Below are 13,928 nucleotides of genomic sequence, written 5' to 3' on the forward strand. Positions count from 1 at the left end.
GTCAACCAGTCTATTTTTTTTAAATGCTTGTTTCTTACATAACACCACAAGTACCAAAAGTAAACTTCTCACATAGTTTGTGAGGGTTCATTATTTCTGTCAGATCATCTATTAAAGCAAGCATTGGCAATGCAAATTGTTTTATCTTTTGCAGTAGCGCCTGCTACCGGACTCGTGTAGTGGGGTGGGGGCAGGGGCATTTCCGAACAACTTTTTAAAAAACCACTTACCTGCAAACGGCCGACCAGTACCTCCACTCCATCCTCTTCCTCCTGCTCCGGGCCTCCAGCAGGATACAGGAAGCAGCAGGAAGCATCCGACTCCCAGGCTCCACTGACCAATCACAATGCTGCAAAGCAGCTTTGTGATTGGTCTGAGCACCGTAGATAGGCACTTAGCCAGGGAATGGGGGCCTGGACATGTTCTCCATGCAGGCTGAAATGCAGTCTGCATGGATAATATGGGAAGTGCGCATGACTGTTTTGGGCGACGCGAGAGGGCTGACCCAACAGTCATATGCACTTAGGAGTGGGCAAACCAATCCTCCCTTGCTCATCTGTCCTCGGAGCAGCCCCGCCCAACCCAGAAAGCTGCCGCAGCAGAAGGATATATGAAATGATAATAATGCAAGTGTAGTGATTGAGTCAGGTACAAGTGATGAGTTTCATGTAGTTTTATTCAAGGTTAGAACATGACCCCACCAGGAGCAGCCAGCATGCTGCTCAACCCAGCTAACTGTGACCATTTGACTCCTAACATTGTGTAGAATGACATCACAGCAAGGTTCCCTTTCTTCTATATAGAAATGAAACAACAAGAAAGAAGAACCAATGATGAGGAGAAACACAGGAAATGAAAGTTTGAGCTATTGGCGTTGCATTATTTTTTGCTATGCCAATAGCTCAAACTTTCAGTAATGCAAGACCCATTGTATTGCAAATGCTTTTTTTTACGTTATTCAGAAGCTTAAGTGCTGTGCAAAGTATAAAAAACATTGACAAGCCAATAGATTTTGTATAGGCAAAACCTATTGGCTTTGTCAATTCTTTCTATAAAACACTTCCTAAATCATGTTCCTGCATGCCTGATGTGAGGCAGCGTACAGACAGATGGCTCAGAGAAGTTGTGTCACCCTGAGCTACTTTGTTTTCTGTTCTCCTTTAAGTTTTCCTCCAGTGAAATAGAGGATATGTAGGTCCATCGAAGGTGTTCCACATTTTGACAGACGTTCGACAAGAGCTTACACTAACTTATAGGGCGCAGACCCAAAGTGTTTATATTAGTGGGGTTGAGATTTTTCATGACATGGAACGCAAGAGAAAGGAAATATGGTTCCAGGTACAACAGCAAGTGAACAGTGCGGCACCTGCATACGGCCTGGGTCCCTCACAGTTGCGCAAATCACGCTGATTTGCAAGGGTCTAAGACCTCGAACACTAATCTGATTCTCACCACAGCAAAAAACAAGTTAGGCAAAAAAAATATGTAGGCTTTTTATTTATACATAAAAGAGTCTCTGCAAATAAAGCAAGGAACATCACTGTACAGCAGCCCTTTCAGAGTGCACTATACCAGCACTGAAATCGTTAGTAACAAGCCAAGGGTGCAGAGCAGACCAACTCGAGGCGTAGTGCACCTAGAAGGGCTCACGAGGAGTGCGTAAAACAGCGTGAGCTGGAAGGATAGAAAGGAGGCTCCGGGTTTTACAAAGTGGAGGGGTCTGAGAACCGGAGAAAACAAGGACAGATGGGGTTTAACCGAGTGCAGGGGAGAGCAGTGCTAAATGTATGCAACGAAGTGCTGGGTGTAGGAAGGAAAGCGCTGAATGAAGAGTGAGCCGTTTGGGGAGCTGGGGAGAAGAGCTGAATGCAGAGAAAGATGGGCTGGGTGGTTTAAGGGAGAGATGTGGAGCGTAGACTAGTGCAAGGGAGCGTGAAAAGATCCGACGTGCTTAGTATGAGGGTGAAAGACAGATATCAAGGGTAGGGTGACCAGATTCTCAAAACAGGGGGGAGGCATATAACCCCTGGTGTCAGCGGTTCTGGTGTTTGTTTCAGCGCACGGCTGATATCAGCCAGGAAATACCAGTGAGCAGGGGCGGCTGGTGACATTTGAAAGTGGTGAGGCGTAAACTAATTTGCATATTGCACCGCAGCGAGCACAGCGAGCGAGCGCAGCGAGCGAGCCCGAACCACCTTGCATCCATCCATACATCATTCATGCATCCACCCATCCATCCATCCACCCATCCACCCACCCATCCTGCATCCATACATCATTCATTCATTCATTCATCCACCCATCCATCCATCAATTCTGCATCCATCATTCATTCATGCATCCACCCACCCATCCATCCATCCATCCTGCATCCATCCTGCATCCATCATTCATTCATGCATCCACCCATCCATCCATCCATCCTGCATCCATTCCTGCATCCATTCATCCATTCACCCATCCATTCATCCATCCATCCAGCCTGCATCCATCATTCATTCATGCATCCTGCATCCATCATTCATTCATGCATCCACCCATCCACCATCCATCCTGCATCCATTCATCCATTCACCCATCCATCCATTCATCCATCCATCCATCCTGCATCCATCATTCATTCATGCATCCATCCACCCATCCATCCTGCATCCATCATTGATTCATGCATCCACCCATCCATCCACCCATCCATCATCCACCATTCATTCATGCATCCACCCATCCACCCATCCTGCATCCATCATCCATCCATCCATCCATCCATCCACCCATCCATCCTGCATCCTTTCCTGCATCCATTCACCCATCCATCCATCCATCCATCCTGCATCCATCATTCATTCATGCATCCACCCATCCATCCACCCATCCATCATCCACCATTCATTCATGCATCCACCCATCCACCCATCCTGCATCCATCATCCATCCATCCACCCATCCATCCTGCATCCTTTCCTGCATCCATTCACCCATCCATTCATCCATCCATCCATCCTGCATCCATCATTCATTCATGCATCCACCCATCCATCCACCCATCCATCATCCACCATTCATTCATGCATCCACCCATCCACGCATCCTGCATCCATCATCCATCCATCCACCCATCCATCCTGCATCCTTTCCTGCATCCATTCACCCATCCATTCATCCATCCATCCATCCTGCATCCATCATTCATTCATGCATCCACCCATCTGTATGCGTGTAGTTACACGCATACAGATGGGTGACGTAAATGCTACTATTTCCTCAGAAACCCACATTCTTTTTCTGTTTTATTTTAAGTTCCGTGATTTATTGAAGCGTAAATCTTTGCTCAAACTGAGCCCTATTTGTCTTGGTAAATCGGGCAGACTCCTGCTTATAAAGTCCAATAAGAGTAACAAGGTGAATGAATAAAATGGCTTTGACAAGAGTGTGAACATCCTTCCGACTACAGCGTGACAGTGATAACCGGCCTCAATTCATACGTCTGATTTCCACCTGAACTTCTTTTCTTGCTTTGCTCTCTGAAGCAGTTCACTGCCGACCACATTTTTAATCCCATTGAATGCTACTTTTCACGATGAAACAATAAGACTTCGAGTTTAAATATGTGCCAATTCTTCTGACACAAATCTATACATTCTCCTCCCATTTCACGATTATTTACAATAAGAGGCTCGAACCTGGTTTCCCAGCACCAAAGTCGGCCGCGCTAACCGTCAGGATTGGCTGGGGGGGGCACCATGACTCCTCGCCCAGTCCCCCTGTGTAACCCCGGGGGCTGCGGCCCGCCCCCAGGTCCTCTCTCTAAGGGGAAATGCACAGGGAATCAATCTGCGCATGCGCGAACATGATTCTGCCCATAAATCAACTTGCGCAGATGCAGCAGGCCCATCCGCCCCCCCGCACGGAAAGGTCGGGTGTCTCCCGGATTCCCGGGCGGCAGGTAGCGAGCAAGATTATTTCAGTATTTGTTGTATTTGTATTTTCGTGACGACGCGGTGGGTCCATGGGGCTTAGTGGGGCTACGCCCCTACGCCCCAATGGACGCACCGCGCCTGCCAGTGAGAGGCTCCCTGCATGCAAGTCGTATAGGCTTCATAGGATTATTATTATTTATAAAGTGTTTTGATGCCAAGGCTGGCCGTTGACGCCAAATGATACTGCAGACCCTGCTTGTTTGAGGAACAGGCAGGCTCGGTGCAGAGCAGACCAACTCTAGGCCATAGTGCACCTAGAAGAGCTCAAGAGGAGTGCGTAAAACAGCGTGAGCTGGAAGGACAGAAAGGAGGCTGCAGGTTTTACAAAATGGAGGAGTCTACTAACCCAAATTACACTGATCATTTTGACAGTGAACACGGCAACTTATCCTGAAAGTTGAAGCAGCACCGCTTCTGAAAGCAACAGGGCTGTTCTGCTACTATTAGACAGTGGTTGAAGTGGGGAAAAAAAATTCCGTACTTACACCACATGTGCGCCCAGCAGTCCGCGCTCGCGCTCTCCCACGCGCGCGCCGTGTGTTGTCGTGGCTACGGGCACGTGACCAGCGAAACCGAAAGCAGCCCGGGCTTAGAGTGAGAGGGCGGGGGCTGCCCGCGCATGCGCGCTCCAAGCCCCGGCGCCAAAGCGGAGTGCAGCATCTGAAGTCCCGGGTCCCAAGAGGGGGCCCGGGTGAAAACCAGCGCTGGGGACATGGAACACGCCGAAGGAGCCCGGTGAGTGGGGGGGGGGATGTGTGTGCGCGTGTGCGCGCGCGTGTGTGTGTGTGCATCTGTGTGTGTGTGTGTGCGTGCGTCTGTTTGTCTGTGTGTGTCATGTGTGTGCGTGCGTCTGTCTGTGTGTGTGTTGTGTGTGCCTGCGTGTGTGCCTGCCTGCGTGTGCATGTGTTGTGAACAGCCTGCCGGAATCGGAGCGCGTATTCACGCGCGGGACCTGATCCGATTCCGGCAGGCTGCGTGCGCGTGCCAGTCTCTTGTCTCCTCTAGGTAGTCCTTGAAAGGTGAAAGGACTGAAACGATTGCAATAGACTCGGTTTGCGACAGCAGGCGCGAGACCTAAAAAAGAACTATGAATTACTGCCCCAAAACATACCCACTGGCCAAACAGGAATGTAAGAAGGCAGAAGAGGAATGAAACAACAAAACTCAGGATTACAGAAAGTGAAAAACACAGAGAAAAAAAACACGGGAGAAAACCTGAGGAAAGCTAAGAATCAACACGAGATACCAGAAGAAAACATCACAAAGAGAACAGAAATGAGGAAAGATAACAAGGAAGATGAGGAAAAATATAAGGATAATCCTCACCCAAGAGAAACACCATCATCAATACAAAATTTTAAATATAATGTAAAGAGCAGTGTAAATACAATAATCAATATAATAATAACATACATATGTGAAGTTTGGGAGGACTATAGCCCAACAGCAACCCCTAAAAATAAAAAGGATTATAGAAGTGACAGGTAGGACTAAGACCCATAGAAACAATAGTCCTTGTAGTGTTGACATAGAGAAAACTAAAAGAGGTTGAGTGAAGTCAACAAACAGATATGGGTAGGGACCCATACGATAAAAACAGATATGGGTAGTGACCCATATGATAATGCGAGAGACCAAAACCCTTGCATGAGGACGCATCGCGTGGAGAGGTACTGACAGCGTGCACTAAGCAAATGGAAAAGAAACCCTGCAAGACACCTTGATTAGAGGTAAAACGTTGTGCACCAGTAGTGCACCTCGAGTAGGATAAAATTGTGATGAGTTTCATGTAGTTTTATTCAAGATTAGAACAATACCTCACCAGGAGTAGCCAGCATGCTGCTCAGCCGGATGTATGACGTTACAACTCATACTTTTACAACGCATGCCATTACAACGAATTTTTTACAACGCAAAAACTTTTACAACGCATGTATTTACAACGCATGTTTTTACAACGCAGGTACCTTTACAACGCATACCATTACAACGTAAGTATTGGTAAGTATATATTATTATTTTTTTATTTAAAATAATTGAAAATAATATAATTTAATTTAATTTAATTTAATTTAATTTAATTTTATTTAATTGATTTAATTTAAATTACATTTTATTTTATTTTTACCTTATACCCCTGTACCCCAAAAACCCAAAACTGACCCTGAACCCTAAAAATACCCCTGTACCCCAAAAACCCCAAACTGACCCTGAACCCTAAAAATGCCCCTTTACCCAAAAACTGAAAACTGACCCTGAACCCTAAAAATACCCCTTTACCCAAAAACTGAAAACTGACCCTGAACCCTAAAAATACCCCTTTACCCAAAAACTGAAAACTGACCCTGAACCCTAAAAATGCCCCTTTACCCAAAAACTGAAAACTGACCCTGAACCCTAAAAATGCCCCTTTACCCAAAAACTGAAAACTGACCCTGAACCCTAAAAATACCCCTTAAAAAAACCCAAACATATAAAATTTAAAATATAATTATATACTTACCAATACTTACGTTGTAATGGTATGCGTTGTAAAGGTACCTGCGTTGTAAAAACATGCGTTGTAAATACATGCGTTGTAATGGTTTTTGCGTTGTAAAAGTTTCGTTGTAATGGTAGTGCGTTGTAAAAGTTGCGTTGTAATGGTTGTTTCCCTGCTCAGCCCAGTCAACTGTGAACATTTGACTCCTAACAATCTGTAGAATGACATCACAGCAAGGTTCCACAGAGAGAGCAAGAATAACATTGGAGCCAAGATACAACAGCAAGTTATTATCATTTTATGTTTCCTGCTGCAGAGCAGTGGGGCAAAGCTCCTCCGCCTTACACGGAGGACCTGCCACCGATCTTTTCTGTAGTATAAAGCTTTATACCTAGTGTCTCAAAACACTAAAGTTAAACGTTGGACAGCAACCTTCCCAATCGCAAAAATTGATAAAGGACAGGTGGCATCTGCAGAAGGTACATCACATGATTCTCTCACACACAGACAGGTACAACATATGTCGCCAACACACAAAATTAGGCGTGAAAGGAGTTACGGGAGTATTGTGCACTCTCCCTTAACAGATGTAACCATACAACAAGTTCAAAACTCCTGGACGAAATAGCCAAACCTCTATTGGAATTACATACATTCATGTGCTCCTATAGGATGATGAAACCTCGCCATTCCAGTGGGGTATGCTTTTGGTAAGGTTTATCCCGGCGTTTCACATCTAGCGTCTGAAAGCATCTGAAAGTGCTACTGTTCACTGTACAATCTCCTAGTTATGGTTTCTCTCGTTTGGGTGAGGTTAGGTCCCTTGTGTCAACACCAAGTTCACCTTTTGGTAAGCATCAGAAATACATTAAAATGTATGTGGATGAGCAGAAAATAACTTTTACTTGCTCTCTTACCAACCATAAGACTAAAAACAAGTGGTTGATCAATGGACCTTACTTCTCTTTTTCTTCAACATTTTTTGGTGATGTGTGTAGCCACTATGGGGTGAGGCATATTCCTCAGGACTATAGATATCCGATATTAAATATTGTGAAACATCCCTTGATAATAGGGCATCTTATTATGTGCGTTCAATATATCATTTATTTTTTCACAATATGAAGTAACAGCACTGGAAGCACTTGTTCTTTACAGTACAAGTAGAAGTTGGGCAGAAACAGTGCAAACTTCCCTCTTTCAGAGTACAGGTAGCCATGCCAGCAACCGCGCAACTTTTCCCATTTCAGGATAGGTACAAATTCGGGAGCAGCAGCCGTGCAGGAGTTCCTTTCTTACCAGTGACGTAACAAAACCTCAGGTGACCCCCCTGCAAGGTAAGGCGAGGGGGGCCCCATTACCCATTCCCTAACTGCCTTGCTGCTTCTGAGTGTTTTATTTGTTTGAGGCTGGACAGCCTAAGGGGGCGCCCCTTTGGGGTGAATGGTATGTGCCACCCCCACACCATGGGCGCTGCGGGGGGCCTCATTAATGCCCCTGTTCCTTACAGAACAGGTAGAGCAAGTCAGTGCAAATAAATCTTTCCTCTCCTTCAGAAGGCAACCAATGCTTCTTCCATTCCCCACAGAGTAGATCCAGCAGGACAGCCTAGCACAAGGTTTCATAGCCCACAAAGCACGTACAGTTGTGGCCTGAAGGTTGCTTCAGTCACTGAGAGCAATGTATAGGTGGATAAATGAATGAATATGAAATTCAGACACCATTGCCACTTAGGTGATATTCCAGGGGTCAGCATCCATCATGTTCTACTGTTGTCACCAGGGCCGGCTCTAGGCTCACGGAGGCCCTGAGCAGGGAGTGTAGGTAGGGGGCCCGAGGCCGCCAAATCCCTGCCAGGGGCCGCCACGCAAATATGTATCTAAGGATATATATCGGCGTGGCGGCCCCTGGGGTTTGGCGGCCCTGTGCAGGTGCACAGCTTGCACATGCCTTAGGCCGGCCCTGTTGTCACTCAGAGAACTGATTTTCCTGTTCATTCTTTGGTTTTCCATGTATACAGAAATGGCTCTTTTTTGGAGCAACCCAGGCATAACCCAAGGTAACAGTGTCGTAGACAGACACACAGTTACCAACCTCTCTGAAAACGTTTTGACTGCGCATGCACCAGGCACTGTGCAATCCCAAACTCGGTGCTGTACCTGTTCAAAATACTGAGGTCAACTCACGTTTTACTGGGTACTTCCTACAGTGCTGGGGTATTTGGTACACTCCACATTGGCTAAGTTTGACATTGCCTTCCTAAAACCCCACACATCTTATTGTAAGAACTGCTGTCATACAGTCCATATCCTTCTGGGGCATACAGCAATTTACAATCAGCAAACGTAAAATAACATCTGTTCTCGCGGCTTCCAGCGCATGCTCGCCTCCCCCCACCCTTTGATGAAATCAGTTTGTCCAGAATAAAGGCTTCTATCGAGCAGAGACTTGTCTCTAGACAGTGCGTCACAATGTGCTGACATAAACCACAGAGCGCCAATAAAGAAAGCAGATGTAATTGTGGTTACTGACCTCACTTCCGGGCGTCTTCCTCTAGTGTGGAGCAAGGGTCGATATAAGGAAGTTGATTTAACAGCACTCTCTGGGACTGTGGCTTGAATCAAAAAAACCAGACCTTTTCGTGGTTTTCTCACTGCGAACTGCTCTGCTCAGACATCTGGTTTTACAATGTTCATGTTCCTAAGTGATAAAATGGCTAGCAAATGACTCTGCAAATACTCAAGCATGACGCGTGCTGGTCTGATAGCTGCAAGAGTGACAAGTGTTTCTTCTATATTCATTTGTAGGTGTCTCCCACGGCGTGCCAACCTGCGCCCTCATTCTGAGTCAGATAGCACGGAATGCCTGGTATTGCCACCTGCCATGATATGCAAACACAGGGCCTGGCTTTGCCAGCTGCGAATAAGCACCCAGTAAAATAGCAGTAGGTTTGGAGCAGGCAGAACGTACAGGCATAGGCAGGCCCTTACCCAACCACTTCCTACAACACAAATAGGGTGTAGAGCACTCCAGCTTAACATACCCAGGGCCAGCCATCATCATGACTCCCTCACAGCTCCACAACTCAATGAGCGTCATCAAAAATGAATCCAGTATTCCTGGGTCAACATAGTTATTCCCCATTCTGAGAACATAAACCCATAGCCGCTGAGTTTTAGGAGGAGATGCTGGCTGGAATTGTATCGAACAACAAAGGAGTGACTTCTCTAGTGACTAGAGAAGTCACTCCTTTGTTGTTCGATAAAATTTAATTTGGGTATAGGAGTGTCCTTTAGCCCATTCTCTCTTGTTGTTGATCATTAGCTGGCTGGAATTGATCATTTGTCCCAGTACCGCCCCTCTCTAAACTCGGGTAACTCGTACTGAAGCTACTGTTCAAGTTCTGTGGATGCAGAGGTACTAATTCCATACTCCTGTTGTTACTGATACCTGAGAGCATATGTATCAAGCCCTTTTTCCCGTTCTGAAATGGGCTGATTCTCAGAATCGACCCGTTTGCGAAAGGGAAAAGGCCTTTTGAGATGTATCTTCCCAAAAGAGCATTGCAAATTAGAGAATCACAGAATTTGTGATTCTCTATTTTGCAATTGCATTTCGCAAATTGAGATTCCTTAAATGCAATGTAGAAAGCACCTAAGTGGTGATAATTTGGCATAAGAAATCGCAAATTACCACCAACTGACAGTTGGTGGTAATTTGCGATTTCTTTGAAAAAAGCACTTTTTTGCTTTTTAGGGCTCGGACTTAGGAATTTGTCAATGTCCACTTCCTGCATAAAGTGTTCGGACACGCGCAGAAGAATACATAAATCCTCAATTACCAGCTGTCCGAGGTGCCGGTAATTGAAGGCAGATGGTGCTGGGAGCGTGTGCACTGCTGTGTTTTTTTAGTGCAGAGTGGTAGTGCAGAGTGCAGAGTGGTAGTGCAGAGTGCAGAGTGGTAGTGCAAAGTGGTAGTGCAGAGTGGTAGTGCAGAGTGGTAGTGCAGAGTGCAGTTTGAGAGTGCAGAATGGTAGTGCAGAGTGGTAGTGCAGAGTGGTAGTGCAGAGTGGTAGTGCAGAGTGGTAGTGCAGAGTGGTAGTGCAGAGTGCAGAGTGGTAGTGCAGAGTGGTAGTGCAGAGTGCAGAGTGGTAGTGCAGAGTGGTAGTGCAGAGTGCAGAGTGGTAGTGCAGAGTGGTAGTGCAGAGTGGTAGTGCAGAGTGCAGAGTGGTAGTGCAGAGTGGTAGTGCAGAGTGCAGAGTGGTAGTGCAGAGTGGCCTACGTCACCACGAAGTGGGGCGGGGCTTACGAGCTCTTATGTATTAGAAAATAAAAAGAATTCTGAAAGGGGTCCGGGCTGCCACATTCCTGAAATCGCGCGGTTTTTGCGTCTGGTATTTTGCCATGTGCATGGTAATTGGTCCAGGCAAGGCTGTGTTTAAGTAAGGCAGCACGCCATAGGACTTAGGAATTTGTCAATGTCCACTTCCTGCATAAAGTGTTCGGACACGCGCAGAAGAATACATAAATCCTCAATTACCAGCTGTCCGAGGTGCCGGTAATTGAAGGCAGATGGTGCTGGGAGCGTGTGCACTGCTGTGTTTTTTTTCCCTTCAGCTCTGTGTGCGCGCATGAACAGCCGGCCAGCAATGTAGAGAATCACATGCATCAGATCTGTTTTTTTTAAACAATTGCGATCGCGAAAGTGATCTCTTTCTGTGCTGCTTGTTTAGACAATTGCGATCGCAAAAGTGATGCTTTCTGTGCTGCTTGTTTAAACAATTGCGATCGCGAAAGTGATGCTTTCTGTGCTGCTTGTTTTTCGTATGTAATCTTGTTCTTCTACGAACTCGATGGTAGCGGAGTATCCCATCCTCACCCTCTAGGTCACTTCATTAATTTTCCACGAGTCCGCCGTGTCTGGTGGCGAGTGCAGATTGGTAGTGCAGAGTGCAGAGTGGTAGTGCAGAGTGCAGAGTGGTAGTGCAGAGTGGTAGTGCAGAGTGGTAGTGCAGAGTGGTAGTGCAGAGTGGTAGTGCAGTTTGGTAGTGCAGAGTGGTAGTGCAGAGTGCAGAGTGGTAGTGCAGAGTGGTAGTGCAGAGTGCAGAGTGGTAGTGCAGTTTGGTAGTGCAGAGTGCAGAGTGGTAGTGCAGAGTGCAGAGTGGTAGTGCAGAGTGCAGAGTGGTAGCGCAGAGTGCAGAGTGGTAGTGTAGAGTGCAGAGTGGTAGTGCAGAGTGCAGAGTGGTAGTGCAGAGTGCAGAGTGGTAGTGCAGAGTGGTAGTGCAGAGTGCAGAGTGGTAGTGCAGAGTGCAGAGTGGTAGTGCAGAGTGGTAGTGCAGAGTGCAGAGTGGTAGTGCAGAGTGAGAGTGCAGTTTGAGAGTGCGAGTGGTAGTGGTAGTGCAGATTGAGAGTGCAGAGTGTAGATTGGTAGTGCAGATTGGTAGTGCAGAGTGGTAGTGCAGAGTGCAGAGTGGTAGTGCAGAGTGCAGAGTGGTAGTGCAGAGTGCAGAGTGGTAGTGCAGAGTGGTAGTGCAGAGTGAGAGTGCGAGTGGTAGTGCAGAGTGGTAGTGCAGAGTGCAGAGTGAGAGTGCAGTTTGGTAGTGCACAGTGCAGATTGGTAGTGCAGAGTGCAGATTGGTAGCGCAGAGTGCAGAGTGGTATTGCAGAGTGCAGAGTGGTAGTGCAGAGTGGTAGTGCAGAGTGGTAGTGCAGAGTGGTAGTGCCGAGTGCTAGTGCAGAGTGGTAGTGCAGAGTGCAGAGTGGTAGTGCAGAGTGCAGAGTGGTAGTGCAGAGTGGTAGTGCCGAGTGGTAGTGCAGAGTGGTAGTGCAGAGTGCAGAGTGGTAGTGCAGAGTGCAGAGTGGTAGTGCAGAGTGGTAGTGCAAAGTGGTAGTGCAGAGTGGTAGTGCAGAGTGGTAGTGCAGAGTGCAGTTTGAGAGTGCAGAGTGGTAGTGCAGAGTGGTAGTGCAGAGTGGTAGTGCAGAGTGGTAGTGCAGAGTGCAGAGTGGTAGTGCAGAGTGGTAGTGCAGAGTGGTAGTGCAGAGTGGTAGTGCAGAGTGCAGAGTGGTAGTGCAGAGTGGTAGTGCAGAGTGGTAGTGCAGAGTGCAGAGTGGTAGTGCAGAGTGGTAGTGCAGAGTGGTAGTGCAGAGTGCAGAGTGGTAGTGCAGAGTGGCCTACGTCACCACGAAGTGGGGCGGCGCTTACGAGCTCTTATGTATTAGAAAATAAAAAGAATTCTGAAAGGGGTCCGGGCTGCCACATTCCTGAAAGCGCGCGGTTTTTGCGTCTGGTATTTTGCCATGTGCATGGTAATTGGTCCAGGCAAGGCTGTGTTTAAGTAAGGCAGCACGCCATAGGACTTAGGAATTTGTCAATGTCCACTTCCTGCATAAAGTGTTCGGACACGCGCAGAAGAATACATAAATCCTCAATTATCAGCTGTCCGAGGTGCCGGTAATTGAAGGCAGATGGTGCTGGGAGCGTGTGCACTGCTGTGTTTTTTTTCCCTTCAGCTCTGTGTGCGCGCATGAACAGCTGGCCAGCAATGTAGAGAATCACATGCATCAGATCTGGTTTTTTTAAACAATTGCGATCGCGAAAGTGATCTCTTTCTGTGCTGCTTGTTTAGACAATTGCGATCGCAAAAGTGATGCTTTCTGTGCTGCTTGTTTAAACAATTGCGATCGCGAAAGTGATGCTTTCTGTGCTGCTTGTTTTTCGTATGTAATCTTGTTCTTCTACGAACTCGATGGTAGCGGAGTATCCCATCCTCACCCTCTAGGTCACTTCATTAATTTTCCACGAGTCCGCCGTGTCTGGTGGCGAGTGCAGATTGGTAGTGCAGAGTGCAGAGTGGTAGTGCAGAGTGCAGAGTGGTAGTGCAGAGTGGTAGTGCAGAGTGGTAGTGCAGAGTGGTAGTGCAGAGTGGTAGTGCAGTTTGGTAGTGCAGAGTGCAGAGTGGTAGTGCAGAGTGCAGAGTGGTAGTGCAGAGCGGTAGTGCAGAGCGGTAGTGCAGAGTGGTAGTGCAGAGTGCAGAGTGGTAGTGCAGTTTGGTAGTGCAGAGTGCAGAGTGGTAGTGCAGAGTGCAGAGTGGTAGTGCAGAGTGCAGAGTGGTAGTGCAGAGTGCAGAGTGGTAGTGCAGAGTGCAGAGTGGTAGTGCAGAGTGGTAGTGCAGAGTGCAGAGTGGTAGTGCAGAGTGCAGAGTGGTAGTGCAGAGTGGTAGTGCAGAGTGTAGAGTGGTAGTGCAGAGTGAGAGTGCAGTTTGAGAGTGCGAGTGGTAGTGGTAGTGCAGATTGAGAGTGCAGAGTGTAGATTGGTAGTGCAGATTGGTAGTGCAGAGTGGTAGTGCAGAGTGCAGAGTGGTAGTGCAGAGTGCAGAGTGGTAGTGCAGAGTGCAGAGTGGTAGTGCAGAGTGGTAGTGCAGAGTGGTAGTGCAGAGTGGTAGTGCAGAGTGGTAGTGCAGTTTGGTAGTG

This window comes from Lissotriton helveticus, chromosome 5_1 (genome assembly GCF_964261635.1).
Source record: "Lissotriton helveticus chromosome 5_1, aLisHel1.1, whole genome shotgun sequence".
NCBI lineage: Eukaryota > Metazoa > Chordata > Amphibia > Caudata > Salamandridae > Lissotriton > Lissotriton helveticus.